This window comes from Aythya ferina (genome assembly GCF_964211825.1).
Source record: "Aythya ferina genome assembly, chromosome: 1".
Lineage (NCBI taxonomy): Eukaryota > Metazoa > Chordata > Aves > Anseriformes > Anatidae > Aythya > Aythya ferina.
The window spans coordinates 179347115-179365747 of NC_140296.1; the positions used below are offsets into that span (position 1 = coordinate 179347115).

Consider the following 18633-nt stretch of genomic DNA (forward strand, 5'->3'; position numbering starts at 1 on the left):
ATGTTAAGTCAGACAAAATACTATATTTGTGTTCCTTCCCTTAGCTTCTTCCAACATTCTTTATATGCCCTTTTCCCCCTCCCCAACCCATCTTTTTCACCAATACAGAAAGGCCTTATTGGTGTAAGAATATCAGAAATCCTTTTGACATTTCTAGGTAGTCTAATCTAATGAAGTTTTTTTCGAGCATTCCAAGAAAAGTTGCTGAAAACTGTCAAGTTCTTGAGTAACTCAATACTTTCTGTAGTAGAAAGTAGAAAGCCTAATGTCTTTCTAATGAACACACTACGTGAGCTCTAGTGGCTCTTCTCCATTCTTATATGCTTTGATTTTGTTGACTGCTGGGTAAATAGGCAGATAGATAATGTTTTTCTTCTTGAGAAATTGTATCGTCTTTAAAATAAACATATCTGTGAGAAGAGAAACATGCCACGTGCAGGCATAAATTCAAATGTCTTGTTCTGCATTTTCCTCTTTGCTGAGTTTGTGTTCCCCCATCTACCGAAGACTCAAAGCCATTAAGAGATGAAATAAGTTTAGTAGATCACTCGATGTACTTTAATAGTGCATTTTTTTCCTTTTCTATATGAAGCAAAGCACAAGTAGTGACAAATAAAGGATCTTTATATATGAAACTCTTATTAGTAGATGATGTTATTTGTCCTTATAGTAATTGTATTATTTCATCTGTCCTTCCTCTATGCATGCTAATACTCAACCTGATTTTCTTGAGTTGTGTTGGCCTGAGTCACTAAGTTTATTACTACTTTTTATCACAGCTGCATCACCATATTTTTATTCACAATTCCTTAATAATAATAATAATAATAATAAAAATATTTAATATCATGACTGGATTTAACTTGAACAAGTTCTTCTCTTTCTTAAGGGCCAGAAGGACTATATGAATCTGTGAGAGAGGTAGAAGTACATCTCAGACCTTGACACTGGTTTCTGTAAATTCACGAGCAGGCATAGTTGGATGTATAATGTAATTTTTAGATTTATATCTAACATAAAGGCTTTTACCAATGTTCTTTTCCTTCAAAGTAAGTTAAGTTGAATATTAAATCCTTTTCAAATATGGGTTTGGTAAATTCTGACATGACTGCCACTTTTTCATACTGGTTGTCCAGTAGCTTGTCCTTTGGTGTTTATATCAGGTAGGCCTATTTTATGTGAGCATGATTTCATTTTATTCTTTAATGGCTTAGTTTTTAGGTGAAACTAAGCAGGATTTGTCCAAGAACATAGTCGTCTATGCTCAGTATAGTCTGAGCTTGTTGCAAAGTGTGTATGCCTCCTTTTTGAGAACCCTCTTCATTTTCTAGAGCTAAAAATGAATATAACGCATTACTTTTTAAATGTTCTCACTGATGCCATTATTCCTTCTGTGCATTTTACAAATAGGATGTGATGTTTTGAGTATGCTTCAGGCTTCAGTAGTTTGTATAATGTTCTATTTTCTGCAGCAAAAGCATGTCAAGGTGATCTCTGTGGGTGGTTAATATTTTCTGGAGTTTATTCTTCAACCATGAAAATATGCAAAGCTGGAGAGGTTGGTGGTATGTCATATATTTAGATATAAAATATATATTTTTTCAATTTTATCTTCATTAAAGATAACAGAAAAAGTCGTAAGTGTAGTAGTAAATGCTGTTTGTTCATGGGTGAACACAGCAATTGTCACTTCTGACTTGTATTTGTTGTTATACTGGTAAGCATTTCTTGCAATAGCTTAGACTGTAATTTTGTGACAGTGTGGGGTAGAGGTGTCACATAAATAATGCATAAATGTAATATTTTAAAACATGTTCAAAATCATAACAAATCATAGACTTCAGGGGGAAATCTGCCAAATTTATTAAATGTTTGCATTTTATTTGATTTGTTTGAAAGTCTTTAGGTGTTATTTTGCTTGTTCTCATATATAAGTACTTGTAAAAACAATTATGCAAAGCAAAAATAGCAATTATATAAAATAAATGTATAAACATTGTAACAAAGTATTTGAATAGGGAGGAGTTGTTAGAAAATTGATTATTAGAGAACTGAAAGAGGCAAAAGCTGAACATAATTAATGAAGGCTTTCACTATTGTTACAGTAGTAAAAAGAAAAAAAAAAGTTCAAATCCCAATACATCCATATACTTAAAATGCATTTGATTTATGAAAAAAAAAAAAAAAGAAAAAAAGAAAAAAAAAGAAAAAAGAAAAGAAAAAGGAATATGAAAAAAGCTAATGAGCATTTCAATAAAATGCATTTTTTTTTTTTTTCAGGACTAAGCAAACATATAAGGAAATTAACTGTTAGTAAGAAATAATAATGTGCCTGCATGCTGATTGCATGCTGATAGCATGTTTAATCATTGCTTCTGTCTTCTCATTTTGTTTCCTTTAGTGTCTGTCTCTGGGAAATTGTATTTCTGGTGTTTGAAGAGTGTATAGGGGAAGTGAGTCTTTAGTTGTAAATGGGAACACTGAATGTTTTCTTTGTGTACCTTGCTAAGATACAGTAAAAAGATCCAAAAGGTGTCTGCAGCAGAGATCTTTTCGTATCTCTTGCCTTTCCTGACAGTTTGATTTACCTCATTAAAAGGCTGGAAAAACCACACACTGCCCCTCCAAGCTCCAGATGTTTTTTCTCGATGAGAATTTCCCTCATTTGGAGCTTAGGCTGTTTGTAGAACCTGTGAATTACTTTGGTGCATGTCTCTGGGCATCGTGTGGAATATCACACTCATGTTCTCCAGCAAGAGGCAAACTAAACTGAGATCTAGAAAGTGTTAATTGTTCTGCAGAAGAGCTGCAAATACATCAAAACCAGAGAATATCTATGCTCAGTTGTCTGGTGGTTATAATCTCTGAAAACATGGCCTTTTTAAGGACATAGTCTTCAGATTCAGAAATAGGAAACTAAGGATTACATCCAGTGTTATACTTTGTTGTTACTCTCCACTCAACCTGTTCCCTTTTCAAGACAACAGGACAACTATATCTTGTACCTTAGAAGAGATTTCCATTCAGCATTCTTGTCTCATGGCTTTCTTATCCCATAGATGGAATGGGAAGTTTACTGTCAGCCTATTCAGCAGCTTTATGGATATCAGCACTCCACAGTGAGAAGCTTGCATTTTTTTGTTAGTCCCAAAAGTCCCAGGAGTAATTCTGGTTCCTTACACATACTTATCTGTCACAGGCTCCTAATATGCTGCTGCTACTCTTAGGTCTGCAGTGGGGGAGGTCACTGTAGCGATAGATTTAGCACTACATAGAGTCCACAAAACAAATCACCTGTGTGAGACAGCTTCAGCTGTTAGTGTGACAGAATGAGCTTTCTGGTCACCCTGTTCTGCATCCAGGTACTGCTTTCCCAAGGTGAAGCAGGGTAACCTGTGCCTGGCTGGAGGCAGTGGTCAGTACCATCATGCTCTATTCAAAGGGTGAGTTGAACTTTCTCCTTTCTTTGTGACTGAAGATAATTAAAAAGAAAAGCAACATTTTGTATTGGTTAGGAATTTGCTTTTACCATCAGATCTTGACTTGCTTCTAGGAGTTGGTGTGCTACGGTCTTTACATGCTGCTAGCCACGCTAGCTAACAGGTATTATTGGTAGCTTTTCTCATTTTTGTGAGAAGATTGGAGGTATCTATTCCTCACCAGAGATGCATCCTTCTCTGTCCGACAAGGGTGAATTCCTACTGCTCCCCACCACCTGTGTGTACCGTAGCCAAGGATTTCACTGAGGACTCCTCACAAATTCTTGTTTTTGCGAGGTATTTTCTAGTATCCTGAGTTTTGTTTATTTATTTACTTTTTTCTTGGACGCTCAGTTTGAGAGGACAAGGGGCTTGATCCATATACTGCTAACAAAACTTTTATCTTTTGCCTGCAAAAAGTTGGTTCTTTCAGGTCGCTCTTTGGTCTTGTACCTTCATAAGCTCTGAGTGTTGCCCTGACTGTGCTGTAATCCCAACGCCACACATTGTAAAAGTGATGGTGGATCTTCTTCTACCATTCCACCAGACATAATATGCTGTACTTTCTGTCAACTGAATTTGGAAAATAGTTTTGTCGTTGATGTTCTCATAGAATATGGAGATAACGTACAGCATCTAGATAAATTTCTATGATCATAAACAAAGCACATGGACAATTGTTTGAAAGAAATGAAGAAACTGTGTTTTGAAATTGTGTGTTCTTCCTGTACACTTTCTATGTTTTGTCCTCTATTTTCCTTCTCTTTTAGTTCTGTGCATTCTGGGACCTGTGGTTTGAAATAAAATTAATAAAAGTAGCCAGGAATAAGATTACTATTTGTTTCCTCACTATAAATACCTGCATGCATATCACTAAGTAAAAAGTCTTCAGATGTAATTATAGAAGGCACTTTTTGATTCACTGACGGGTACAACAGCTGATTTTAGTTTGCTTTATTTTTAAAGAATAGTACCTTTCAATGGATTTTATATACCTTACCTCTGGAAATTTTGAAAATTTGATAAGTTCAGCTACCAAATGAAAATGCAGTACTATATTTCCACTTTGTGCAATAGCCAGTCAAATAATACAAGTCACCTGTTGCTTTGTGATTCTCTTCACATATAACAGTACAGAGGTGCACAAGCAACACTGAATTTATACTTGTATTGGAATTAACATTTAATACCAACTAAAATCCCTCTATTTTACACTTCAATGATTGAAAAAGAAAAAAAAGAATTAACCAAAGCAATTTTGGTCGGAGCTTATTGACTTCAGCAATGAAAGAGACTAAAAAATATATTGCAAATATACTTTTTTTTTTTTTTTCCTGCATGTCAGTGAGCACAGTTTTAGTACCTAGCACATGACAAAATAAAGTTGGATTTTGTCACCAAAATTCATGTCTTTGCTTTGTGATTAATATAAACATTAAACATATTAAAATGTATTTTAAATGTGTTTTATATGAACTAGTTGGGCTAAAGTTGAAATAGATCATATCAAGAGTTTGGAATGAGAGAAATAATTTATAGATTAATGATAAAAATAAGTAGATAAGATTAAAAAAAAGGGGGGTGGGGGTATGGAATTCTTTGGGTAAACCTCAGATAAACTTCTAAATGTAAAAAAATAGCCAAGCAGATTTGAACGTTGCTGTAATTGCTTACTGCTGACATCTTGTAAAAATAACGTGAAATCTGCTGAACATACCATAGTCTTTCTATACTTAACATGGTGGGTTTGATTCTGTGTCCTGCAAATCTGAGATCTCCCATGAGGGCTGGCAGATAATGAGATGGGAACTCTGCACCCTTCTGAAGTGACAGCTGGAGGCCGGGTTGCCTGGGATGCTGTTTGCAGAGTTATGGGGATGAAGGACATTTTGCACTTGCCTTGAATCCTTAGAGAAACTTACATGTAGAGTTAAGAATATTATGAACTCAAAGGCCAGATCTTGTTTGCTTGTCGCAGGCAAGGGTTTTACCAGTCAGTAAAGTCAACAGGATGCTGAGTTGGAGAAGTTGAAGTGGTATCCATTGTATATTTATTTTCCCTAAAAACATACCTACTGAAAGCTGTGCTATGGAGAGGGAATAATGGGTAGCAGCACTACATGAATCTCAGTTCTGGAATCCACAAATGAACGAATTTCAGATGTGCTCAGTTCTGGCTTTAAAACTGTTCTACTGAAATCAGAGGAAATTTCACTACTGAAGGGTAGCTTAGTTACATCAATGCCAAGCTAGCCTGGAAATCTCTTCCATCTAGTATTTCAGAAAGCATTCCTTATACTCCAACATTTAATGGTAACATCAAATGAAATTAAATTTATTTGTATTTTATTGAAAAGTTTCAATTGCTTTAAATCAAGGACAGTTTAAATTTCCTGCAGGCGGTATTCAGCTACTGCAGTGCAAGCTCTTCCTGTGACTGCCGGTAGACAGTTGTCCAAAGGCCCTTTTACAATGCAGTGCAGGGCAGCAAGATCAAATTTAAATAAATGCTTCATGACGTTAGGAAGACATGACTTTAATCTCTACGTTTGACACCAGCATATTGGTGGTTGTCTTTATCCACATTTTAACATTTTCTCTGTTTGTTCTTTCATTGTTCTCATTCTTCTTCTCCATTGTCTGCCTTTCCTTATTTATTTCTATCTTCTTATATTACTTAATTCTTCAGCTGCTTGCATTTTTCCTGTTAACACTGCACAATGCTGCAGATAAGGGCAGGTGGAAAAGCTGCTGCTGAGTAGCATCTGAAGTGCATCTGCTCTGGTGTGACAGACCAGCTGCATGCTTCAAATGCCAACTACTTGATCTTGTTCATTTACTCTACTGGAATTACGTGTTTGTCCTTGTGTGTGCATGGTCACATGAGTACCCAGAGCTATCCCAAAGCAGTAAGAGTCTACAGCCCAGGCCACCCAGCAGGAACGCAGTTGCCTCCAACACTTGTTCTTTCCTTGTTTTCCTGTTCCAGAGGTACATACTGTGGCTTCCACAGCTTACTCTGTGTCCTCTTTTGCTTTTTGCACTTCAATTCTGTCACCATTTATCCCATTTTCACCTCTTGGTTTTGAACAGAAATATTCCCCATTTCTTCTAGGAAATTTGTGAAGCCTGTCAGCAAAAGTGATATGTTTTTCTAGGTTTTGGGGTGAAGGGAGAAACAAAAGCTTAACTGAAGATAGCTCCTTTGAAGTCTGCTGACATTAGCGAGTGCTGTACTGCCAAGGGAGATGCGTGACAAGGGGCTTGGGGCTAGGTGGGGACTGGCCTACTTGGTCTAAAACCCCAGAAAATAAATCAGGAAAGCACATCGTTACTATAGCAAAATTATTGCTTTGCTAGACTATGGTAAAAAAAAAAAATGAACTGCTTTTGTTCAAGAAGCCTTTGTTCATGGCGCAGTAATATCTGGAAGCTTAAAACAGGTTAAGATACTACATCGTCAATTCTCTGTGGAATTTAAATGTAAGCTTTTCTGGTTTGTATTCCTGATTTTATGGGGGAGGGTGTTTACTTTCTGTGTGTTAGAGACCATATATTTGTGCCACTGATTATGTGTAAAGATTAAAGCAGTTTAGGAACAGAGCCTGTATATTACCTGCCAGTTTTTAATGGGTCCTAATGAGTAAGTGGAACGATACTCCTTTTGGGACATTGGATCAGACTTATATCCCTGACTGGAATTTCCACAGGATTGTATTCAGCAAATTGTTGTAAATTAAAATTTGTTGGCTCTGCCACAGCCAAAGCAAATCATGTTACTGGCAGAAGTAATCACACCATACATTTTTGAAGTAAAGTACTTACCTGCCATGATTCTCTTAATGTTCGTATTTCAATCATCCCTTTTAAAAATAAAATAATATGTTAATAATTTGGAAAGCAAAAGCATGCAGTTTAGCTTATTAATATTTTTGTGTATTTATTTCATATTGAGATTGTACAGTGCCCTGAAGTGTTTATATGAGGGCCATTTTATTAATGTAAGATTGATTGATTAAAGAAAGTCACAAGATGAGCATAAATAGAAAAATGTCTGTGTCCAAGAAAATTTATTGCTTCTAAAATATAAAAGCAATCCATATTCCCATTATGTTTTGATTTGTATGTTTGCAATAGAAAATATTTTGTGTTTCACAAGTAGCATGTGTATCATACAGTGTAGGATGTTGCTATGGGAATTGTTTTACTCATTTATTATGAAATTTGATGCAGAAATGAGAATTTAAATAAATGCTTAAATTAACTTGTGCCCTTCGTTTTGTTTTAAACTTTTTTTCTTAATCAATTGAACAGATTAAATTCATTGCACACAGTTGCTTCTTTATAAGCAAATATAATTTCTTATCTTATGAAAATCAAAGCTGAATGCTTTGGTCACTGTTTCTTTAGCTCTTGCCATTGGTTTAAATCACCAGGGTAAGAAGATTTGCTGCTGTGGCAGTATCATCCAAAAGGCAATTAAAAAAATTGAAGATATATACAGATACCTCTGTATGTAACCTGCTGAATGTGTGGAGTTGTACTGCAGCTCTGCAGTTATGTCAGACAGCTTCACAAAAGTTACAGGCAACATTTGGACCCTACATACTTTGTGCTTTGAAAAGATGAATTCAGATTTCTTCATATGATTTAAAGTTCTTTTCCAGAAAGTTGCAAAGAATCTGAGAGGAGTGTGGTTAAAGCACAATTAGGGTGTTACAGAGCAACTACTTACAGCAACCAAGTAAAAAATAATTGAAAAAGCATGTAATTATGTTTTAATGTATGTCCCAACTTAGAAACTAATAACTTGTGCAAATTTTTCATCATAAAATATCAAGTTATTATATGCAAGTTGTTACATGCTTCACTTTCGTACTGACTAGTAAGGAAGATCAGTAGGACTAGATTTATATTCATTTACTGATGTTCTTATCCTGCTACACAGCATATACATGTTAATATAATACCATTGACTTCAGTCATAATTAGAAATAACATGAGCATTTATGTTGTTTTTGAACAACAACAACAAAAAAAGGATAAAAGTATACATGTGAAATGTTCTTTCTTCTTCACTGAAGATCTTGTTATGTTAATGAAAATTTCTGCTAACAAAAAGTGATTGACTTCCTTGGGGTGCACCTATGTAGCTTTTGTCATGTGGGCAGGACATAAATCTTTCAGGAAAACAGAGAACAATTTATGAAATATTCACTAGAAAAGTATTTTAAAGAGATAATGGTTTATAGCATTTTTTTTCTTCCTAAGGAACTGGATCCTTGTATTGCAGTTAGGATACCCTGTAGATTAGATATTTGAACATGTACCTTTTAGTTTACTTGCACAATATAAAGCTCATGAATAATCCCTTTTATGTATCCTTGAGCATGCATGTTGAGAGAGATCTTGAGAGAGTTCTCTCGAAATCACATGAAGATTCTTTCTGGTTCATGTTTGAAATACTTTGTGTATGATATATTCGCAAGCAAAGTGGTGCCCAGTATTCTGTTACATCCCTTGTCCTCCTGCTCAGTGCACTGTTTCTGTAGTATCATCCCTCCATAAAAACTGTATGAGAAGAAAAGATTGGAAAGTCGAAAAGGTCAAGTTTCCTTCAGTACCCCATCCTGTGATTTTGTATAGGTATCAGTGGCTGCTGTTTTTTTTTTCCTGCTGACGCTGAAATGCAAGTATAACAAAATAACATTATCAAATGAGTATATCCAAAAGTAATGTGATTGGAAATGCGTAAAAGTCAAAGTAGATGACCTGGACTCTCTTGAAATCTAAAGACAGATTCACAGAGGACAGTAGCCCAGTATCTGGTGTATCTAATAGGCCACAGGTCTCTGTTGACTAGCTGCAACCAGCTATACCACCATCATGGCTGAAGGCAGCATTTAGTAACAGCATATGGCTCCACCAGCATGACGCAGCATCAATCACTCTCCAGAAATTAGGGCACACTCCATTTGCCTTTCTGCTGCTTTCTAGGAAAAAGGCCTCTTCTTTTTGATGACTATCATTCAGTAGTTAGAGATGAGGATCAGGACAGTAGTGAGTGTGCTTTTAGATTCATCTAATTTACAGGACGAAAATAGATCCCCCAGGACTACCCTCCTCCCTGTTCAGGGATGGCCAGATTCTGCCCTGCCCACCTCTGTCCAGAAGTGGACAGCCCCCACCTCTCCTGGACCTCAGCCCACATGCAGCTGCCAGCCCCTGTGGCTTTCTAACACTTTAATGTGTATTTACATTTAAGCCTGCCAGACACTAACATTCTTTCTCTTTTCCTCACTTGGACACAACTTCAAGTTTTTAGAAGAATAGCATCCTTCTTTCTTTTCTAATATATATTTTTTTCTCCTCCTAATAGTCTCCTTTATCCTGTTTGTTCAAGTCAGCTCTCTTCTCTGGACTTTCTTAGTCTTCTTTGATAGGTTGCATGCATTTCTTCTGAGCTTGCAAAAGGTGTCTTTAATCAGTCTCTGTGCCATCTGTGAAGATGTGACACTTGTAGCTGTCTTTTTTCTTCCTTTTAACAAGCTTACTCATTTTTATTCAGTGACCCTCTTTGAAATAGTGGTAGATTTTTTTGATTTTTTTTTCCTTTTGTTGCCCCTTCAAGGACATAAATTCCAATCTGCATCAAAGCAGTTATTGACTGTGGCTAGAAATTTACTTTGGGTCATAGCCCAATGTAAGGTTCACTCCTACAAGACAGATAGAAATATCTAACAGCCCTAATTTTTATCTGCCATACTTGTAGGGACATTTCAGTGTTATGAAGGTGCTCTGTTTCTTAGGTTTCTTTAGGGATTAGATCAGAATATGGGTTTTATTTATGTTCTTTGTCTTTCTTGATGTCATCTCTTTTGGCTACAGTTGAAGGAATAGGTGTTGGTTGTTTAACATGAACAGAATGTCAAATTCCAGATGGATGTGATAATCAAGAGCAGTTGTTCTTATTTTCATACAAAATCTGTATATTTTTATGAGCTGACTCTGTGTGTGAGATAAACCTGAATCACAGAATCAGAGTAGTTGAAGTTGAAAGGGACCTCTGGAGGTCAGCTGATCTAACTCTCTAAAGCGTACTGTATGGAAATACAGGATAGCTGAAGACTGGATTAGGCATTTGCTTCTGTGGGGAGAGCTGGTCTGTATGTACAAGTTCTCTCTCTGCAGTTTGGTGTGGCTCTAAGTAGGCAAGTGAGGAGTAGATGACTGAGAGAAGTGAGAGCAGCATCCTCTAGAGAGGCCTGTAGAGGCCTCTCATCACAAACTGTGAGAAAGAACACACTGTCAATGACATAGCAGTCTCCTCTTTCCAAAAGACATGGCAAATGAAGTCATACCCAATGTTGGTGTCAGGGTAAGGACCTCTGCAAGGACCTGATTATGTCACGGACATATTTTGCAATGATTGTCTGCAGCTGACCTCGGTGTTTGGATCAGTATTGAACCAACCTCAGAAGCAGTGTATGCAGTCCTGCAGGTGCCCAAACTGAACACGTGGTAAGGCCATGGAAGACTCATGTTGATGAGGGAGTAACCCACTGTTCAGCCAAACTGGGAAACATCTACTTAGCAAATGCTGCTAACGGTCAGCTGATGGAGATGTTTGCAATTAGTGGAATGGTTATCTGTATTTTCATGGTGGCGTTTTTGGCAGGAATTTGTAATTGTATAAGTTATCTTATAACCTTTCTGTATTTGTTATTTTCTCTCCCATTTTTCATAGTTTTTTATTTTATTTATTTTATTTATTTTTTCCTGTTTTCCTTCTGGTTTTTAGCAGTTTGATGGGGAGTAAAGGGGTGGTCAGGAGCTGTCTTCTTGCAATATATGCTTTTTCTTGTGTATTTGGTTGATTAGATGGGTTTCCATCTGCATTTCTTGGGAGTGGAGATAAACTTTTTTTTTTTTTTTTTTAATGAGTATTTAATATATTTGTTTAGGTGGGATTCTTGGGAATGGAGAATAAACAGGGGCTAGATGCTCCACATGCAGAGCATCATTAGAATAACTGCTAAGTGGCAGGACAAATTGAATTGGAGCTCAGTGATGCAAGTTCTACAGAAGAGAAAGGCAGAGAAGAGGAAGGGACTTTCCCTACAGAAAAGAGTTGGAATGCGTAGAGATATTCTGTGTGGAGGTGCTGATTCAGTGTAAGGGAAAATATTTTCACTAAAATGACAGTTATGTAGCAGAACAAGTTTCCTAGAGAAACCAGGTTGCAAAATCTGTTTTTTTGAAAGTTTTGAAGATGTGTCTGGCTGATGTCCTAAGCAACCAAGTCTAAATTCAGACAATTTTTTAAGCAAGACTTTGGACAAGACAACTTCCTGGGTCTCTCCTAGTGTTAGTGAAAACATCTGTAATAATGGTGCATGCATCATGGCAGAAGGGTAAGGTGCTCTTTGACTTTATGTTTTGCTAATTTGTAAATCTCAAAACACATCTCTCTACAAGAACAAATTAAATACATAAGAAAACCTATGATGTTCCTTTATAATATTTTCTAAAGTTGTTGCTTTTACATTCTTGTCTGATAGTGTTCCTGAATCCCTTCTGGTCAAGTCACATGGAAACATGGGAGAAACAGAAAAGTTGTAATCCTGTAAATAATAAACAAAATTGCAGTGTCATTGTGTTTGTGGTATAAGTAAACTAGTATTGTAGTTCAAACAGTTTTGGACTAGTTATTTCCCTTTTTTTTTTTTTTAATGTTCTTCTCCCACCAGTTCCTGTAGGCTGCTGCAGTTTAATATAAGAGGCATAAGAAAATTCAGCAACAAGTGGGAAGTGGATCTTCTTTGAACTGTCTTACACTAAATCATATGTTTTCAGAAGGAAGACAGACATGCCTGAAGATAAAGTAAGGCATAGTATCTGCTCATGTTGGATAAATAGTTTAGAAATCTCCATGAATATGATATTGGCTCATGCATACTTAAGAGATTAGTGTCAACATGGGTTATCTATCATGTAAATACAAGTCAAGCAAGTTAGACCTGCCTCAGGGGTGGTTTAGTCTGTATACCCAGCTATTCAGACAACCTTCCTGTGAAGGTTTGGAAAGAGAAGACTTTGCTCCAGGCTTTCTGTTTATTCATACTGTCTCCATTTTCTCCATTGTGTCTTAATAAGTAATCAATGTCCTATTAATTTTTAGTACAAGTAAGATCTGAATGGAGAAAACAATTGAGCCCCTCCCAGCCCTCTGCACCCAAATGAGCTGTTATGTATAACCTGTACATCATTTACAGGTGACTCCAGCTCAGACAGACCCAACACACTGGGACATTTCAGAAGTACAAAATATATTTAGTCCATCATATTTTTTTTCCTTTTTTTCTGTCACTACACAATTCCTACAGCATTAAATACTAGATTTTTAATGGTTGTCTGTAATTTTTATTATTTTTTCTTGACAAATTTCTTTGCAGTGTTGTGTGATGTGATTAATTGAGTACAGATATTTTGATGAGGAAATTCCATTTTTGAAAATTCAAGATTAATTTTAGTGGTATGGAATATAATGTGAAATTCTGTAAGTACATAGCTTTTGCTTAAAATTTTGGAAAAGAGAAAGTTGCAGGAGGTTAACAACTCAAGGAGAAGTGTTCAGGAATTAATTATTTTCTCTGTGCCAGGTAAAAAAAAAAAAAAGATTGTTTGCTCCCACAACCACGGTGCTTCTGTTTAGACCTAATGATAACAAAATGTAGCCTTCATTTGTCTAAGTATTAATGTAGAGTGGCATGTAAAAATTAGCTAATGAGATCACAGTAGTATGAAGGTCTTTTTGTAGGCTCATTTAACTTTGGAATGATTATAAAACATAACTATTAATTTATTTTGCATGTTCTTGTTAATTATAATGGCATCCAGTAGTGCTCATCTAGTTATGAGCTTCTGAGTGTTTCCCAGTCATGGAACCTGTCCAATTCAATTCTTAGATTCAGGAAGAAAAGCAGTACTTTTTTTTTTTTTTTTTCCCTATTTGCAGTACTATGATCTACATAACACTCTTTAAAAATGCATTTTTTTTAAAGTGTAAAGTAATGTCTTGAAGTAGTTTAAATATAAGAAAAATATATAGTCTGATTATTAAGTAACTTTAAACATTTTTATTTCATACTTCTAAAATATATACATATCTTAACGATGTATTTTCAAATAAAATTCAGGATGTCCAATTGACATAATGCAAATTAAGACTTGCTCCAAAGTCCTATTTTCCTGAGAAATCTGATTATCTGAAACATTTTTGGAGTAAAGGAATACAGGGAAAAAAAATAAGAATACAGATACTGATGTTCAAGGCCCACATACTAACATCTGTCAACAGACAACACATATGGTTGGAGAAATAAGCATACTTTGTATTTCTGTGTAGACTTTAATTGAAGAAGAAAATTCAGAGGCATAGCTACATATACAATATTTTAACAGAAAACAGAAGAGAAACGTAAATGCTTCTTCCAATTGGTTGGACATTGCCGTTTTGGATGTAGGATAACCACATGACCATCGCACAAAGTTTCATTGACACATATTTTACTTTGCAGCAACTTTTAAGAATTGCCACCCATCTTCACCTCCTCCTGTTTGCCTTAGGATCCTTACCTGTTTTTAACATTTTCTTCTTTTTTCTCTTTGTATTAAGAGCTCATAAGATTTCGTTCTCATTTCCCAGTGCTGTCCTACTGTGCAGAGGTTTCACGTAGTGTTTATTCCTCCAGCCTGTCGTTCTCTGCTCTTCCTTCTTCACTTGCTCTACTACAGAGGCTGCCAGGTAGCTTTCAGTTTTCTAGGAACTTCGACCTTCCCAGCAGGTTTTGTTATACTCTACAAACAAAGGAAGAAGTTAGAACTGGAACTCTTTTAAATGTCCAAACATCTTGTAACAAAGTGTGTATTAATAATGCCAGTTGGAACACAGATTTTTTTTTAACTGTGGGAAAGCAGATTTCTCTTTATAAAATTCTATATTCATTTTACTCTTTAGTCTGCTTCTGTCTGACCTTGTCAGCAAGGGAGAATTGCCAAGAGGCACTGTTGAGAGGCTACTTCAGAAGTCACAGAGTTTCAGATGCTAAGGCTATGTCTATATAAGCAAATTAAACCATGATTGGAAATATTTCCAGGCCCCTGCCACATTCTTACTCCTTGCAAACTAGCATTGCTCCAGAAATTTTGACAGTGGAAGACTGACCAATGTCATCTACCTGGATTTCTGTAAGGCCTTTGACATGGTCCCACACAATGTCCTTATCTCTAGATAGGAAAGATACATATTTGAAGGGTAGACTATTCAGTGGATGAGGAATTGACTAGATGGCCACATCCAGACATTTGTGGCCAACATCTCTATGTCCAGGTGAGGGCTGATGACTAGTGGTGTCCCTCAGGGGTCCATTTTGGGACCAGTATTGTTTGGTATCTTTATCAATGACATAGACAGTGGAATTGAATGCACCCTCATCAAGTTCATAGACAACACCAAGCAGAGTGGTGCAGTCAATACAGAAGGAAGGGATGCCATCCAAAGGGACCTGGACAAGCTTGAGAATTGGGCCCACGTGAACCTAATGAGGTTCAACAAGTCCAAGTGCAAGGTGCTGCACCTGGGCCAGGGCAATCCCAGGCAGGAGTACAGACTGGGAGAAGAACTCATTGAGAGCAGCCCTGCAGAGACGGACTTGGAGTTCTGATGAATGGAAAGCTTGATATGATCCAGCAATGTGTGCTTGCAGCCCAGAAGGCCAACTGTGTCCTGGGCTGCAAAGGGGGTGATTGTCCCCCTCTATTCTGCCATTGTGAGACCCCACTTGGAGTACTGCTTCCAGATCTGGGACCCCCAGCGCAAGAAGGATATGGAGAAGGAGCTGTTAGAGTGGGTCCAGAGGAGGGCTACAAAGATAATGAATAACCTGTTCTGTGAAGAAAGGCTGAGCGAGCTGGGGATGGTCAGCTTGGAGAAGGCTCTGTGGAGACCTCATTGCAGCCTTTCAGTAAAGGGGGCCTATGAAAAGGAAGAAGAGTGACTTTTTACATGGGCAGATAGTGATAGAACAAGGGAGAATGGATTTAAACTGAAAGAGTGGAGATTTTGATTACATGTTAGGAGGAAAGTCTTTACTCAGAGGATGGTGAGACCCTAGAACAGGTTGCCCAGAGAAGTTGTGGATGCCCATCCCTGCAGCTGTTCAAGACCAGGTTGGATGGGGCCCCAGGCAACCTGATCTAGTGGGTGGCATCTTTGTCCATGTCAGGGGGTGGTGGAGCTAGGTAATCTTTAAGGTTCCTTCCAACCCAAGCCATTCTATGATGCTATTAAAATTTTCAGACATTCATTTGGCCATTTCCTTTAGCTTGAATGCCAGCCCTGTATTTTTGGAGGGTATGTCAGTATTCTAGCATAGATATAGGCTGGTCTTTGCCATATGATTTCATCAAACAGAAATGTGCTCAGACATTGCTTCATTTGGTAGCATAGATGCAATGTCGAGAAACTTTCTACAGACCTTCATGGTCTTTATTTCTTTTGCCTTGTCCAACGCTCTTCTTTTAACGCAATCTTATAATCTCAGCATTCAAGCTGTTGTTTTCTTCTTGTCCTTTCAGCCTCCCTAAAATACATATAGATTTAAATTTCATTGCTGTGCTGTCTCCCAGCTTCTGTAACTTCCTTAACATGACTGAACGTATTGGTAGTTGATACTATGTGCAATTCTTTGTCAAGAACAAACTACTTCAGGGAAGCTTCCTACTTGCTTGTCTTCAGATCTGTGAATAATAAAAATAGAATTAAAAAAATAAGACCGGACTTTGAGTCATGCCTTATCTGTCCCTCTACTGCAAGGCAGAGCCTCAATGAACAATTATATTTCTTTGTGGAATAGTGAAGGTACTCTTTAAGCTGACTACATGTTAAGAGAATCTTTCTCTTTAATCTCGCTCGGTCTTTTACCCAAAATATTTTTGTCAAAATAGAAAAATTGAAAATTATAACTAATCTTTTTTCTTTCAGAATACTTATGAACCAGCTTATGCACAGTGGAACTAATTAGGGGATGTGATAAGATCTTTCCTGTTTTGCTTTTGTTGAATGATATCTAAATAGTTGTAAATATTCCACTCTGTCTTTTCAGGATGGTGATACTGGAATTGATTTTGGACATCACTCCAGTTCAAGATTGAAGTTTAAGGTCTTCTTGAGGTTCAGAAGAAGGAGGTGAGCACACATGAAACATTACAAATCATTTGAGTGTCATCTTCTGCAACTTTGTTTTGTCCAGGAATTGCTGTTCTTGCTTATCAGTCCATATTCAAATAGCTGATCTCTCCTTCCTCTGATTCACTGAGCTATATGACTACTTGTGTTCTGGCTAAATAACAGAGAATATTGAAGTCATGTAGGCTTTCCCTGGTTTTTGAGGGCCTGACACAAAAAACAAGTGAATATACTGTTGTCTCACCAAGGTCTCTGGAACCTTGAAGGAGGTGGAGTGCAGTGAAGAAAACTTCAGTATAACAAGTCAGATTTTAGCTCCACCCTACAGGAGTGGAGCACTTCTTAAAGTTAGGAAAAACAATACCATATATATTTCTAGAAGAAAGGGAAAATAGCAAGATTATTCTTTAAGAATGAACAAAAGTATGGTATAAAAGATATTGTATTGGTGTAGTCTCTTGCATTTACTCTGAGTGTTTCTGCAGTAACACTTTTGGAATCTCTTAGTTGGTTTCTGCTTTAAAAGGAATTCAGTACAGTTAATAGGAAGGAAATAACAGTGATCACAGCTATAGTTTTGCTCTTTAAGTTACTTACTCCTGCATCTTCAGTGACTACAGTTAAAGCTCACTATACAGTTTTGTTACACCAGCTGCATTAAGATTATGATAATTTGTTCAGACAATTCTATTAGATTATAGTTACATATTTTTTCTAACAATAATTTAACAATTAAAAGACAAGGTAAGATTAGTAATGAATCCCCGTGTTTGTATATTCCTAGTTTGCTGAAACAGGAATTACCTGTGCTCCATTGGGAACCAGGAATATTCCATAATGTTAAAGACCATGAGTTCAAATCTTGTCTGAACTGTGGTGTGTGTTAACTGTCTGAACCTGCCTGTAAAGAATCACTGTTTGTGGACATAGTACTACCTTGGGACTTGGCACGCCTGCACTTAATAATAATATTAATACTATGATTAGTACTATTAATACTTAATACTTTGCTTGCTCCAATGATTAGTGTAAGATAAGAGCTTAGGAAGGCACTGGCATCTATTTCAGATTTTTCACACATGCTATTGCAACAAAGAATTAATGTCCATGGTAGATGTAATTTTTCACATTTTGCTATTGCTACAGGAGTAGAAAATACCTTGAGAATATTTCCATCATTTTACAAATTCAAAATTTTAGGCAATATTGTCATGTATAAGTTTCAAAACTTGTTCAACAGGTGCCAGGTACTGCATCTACTAGATGCAGGTTTCAGCAATGTACAAAAAACTAACTCACCCTAATAGCAACCAAGCTCAGTTGCTTCTATGTACACCGCTATTTCTGTAGTAAACGCATATCATTTCCCTGTATGCCCTGTGTAGCAACTGCTAAGGCATTATGAAACATTCAAAACCACCTATATTCTCCTTATTATTAATATTGCCATCTTCATGGACTGATGACTTGGAAGGTAAGGAAAAGAAATAGTTCCAGGAGCAGTTAATGATGGTAAGAGTAATTAGTGCTGAAACTGTGTTTATAACAAGTTCTCTAAAGTTTCACCATCTGGCAGGAAGCACAGACCTGTTTAACCTAATTCAAAGTGCTACCAAACAAGAGAGTCCTGATATGTGTTTCACTGTGGCTCTCTTTACGCATTGGGGAAAATTCCTTTCTTCCAATTTAATTTCACCTTCTTCTAAGGACTTAAGGCACAGTCCTGAAGGTTATGGCATGACTCTGGTGGAACTATAAAAAATAAAATAAGAAAAAAGAGGAAAAAAGATACAATTTTAACTTTAGCAGTGCTGTAAATCAAAGGATATATACAGCACTGTACAGAGAAACTGTAGACAATGCTGGTATCACACAGAAATTTGTGTATGGTTATATATTAATATG

At 36.7% G+C, this 18633-nt stretch overlaps 1 protein-coding gene across 9 annotated transcripts in view; it reads left to right on the forward strand.

The window, feature by feature from the left end:
* FOXP2 (forkhead box P2) overlaps positions 1-18633 on the forward strand; it is a 429442-nt gene that overhangs the window by 110799 nt on the left and 300010 nt on the right. For all 9 annotated transcript variants that reach the window (XM_084518453.1, XM_084518456.1, XM_084518460.1 and 6 more), the window contains one exon: positions 16646-16728. The gene's annotated coding sequence lies outside the window, so the exon portion shown is untranslated. The remainder of the gene's footprint in view (positions 1-16645; positions 16729-18633) is intronic.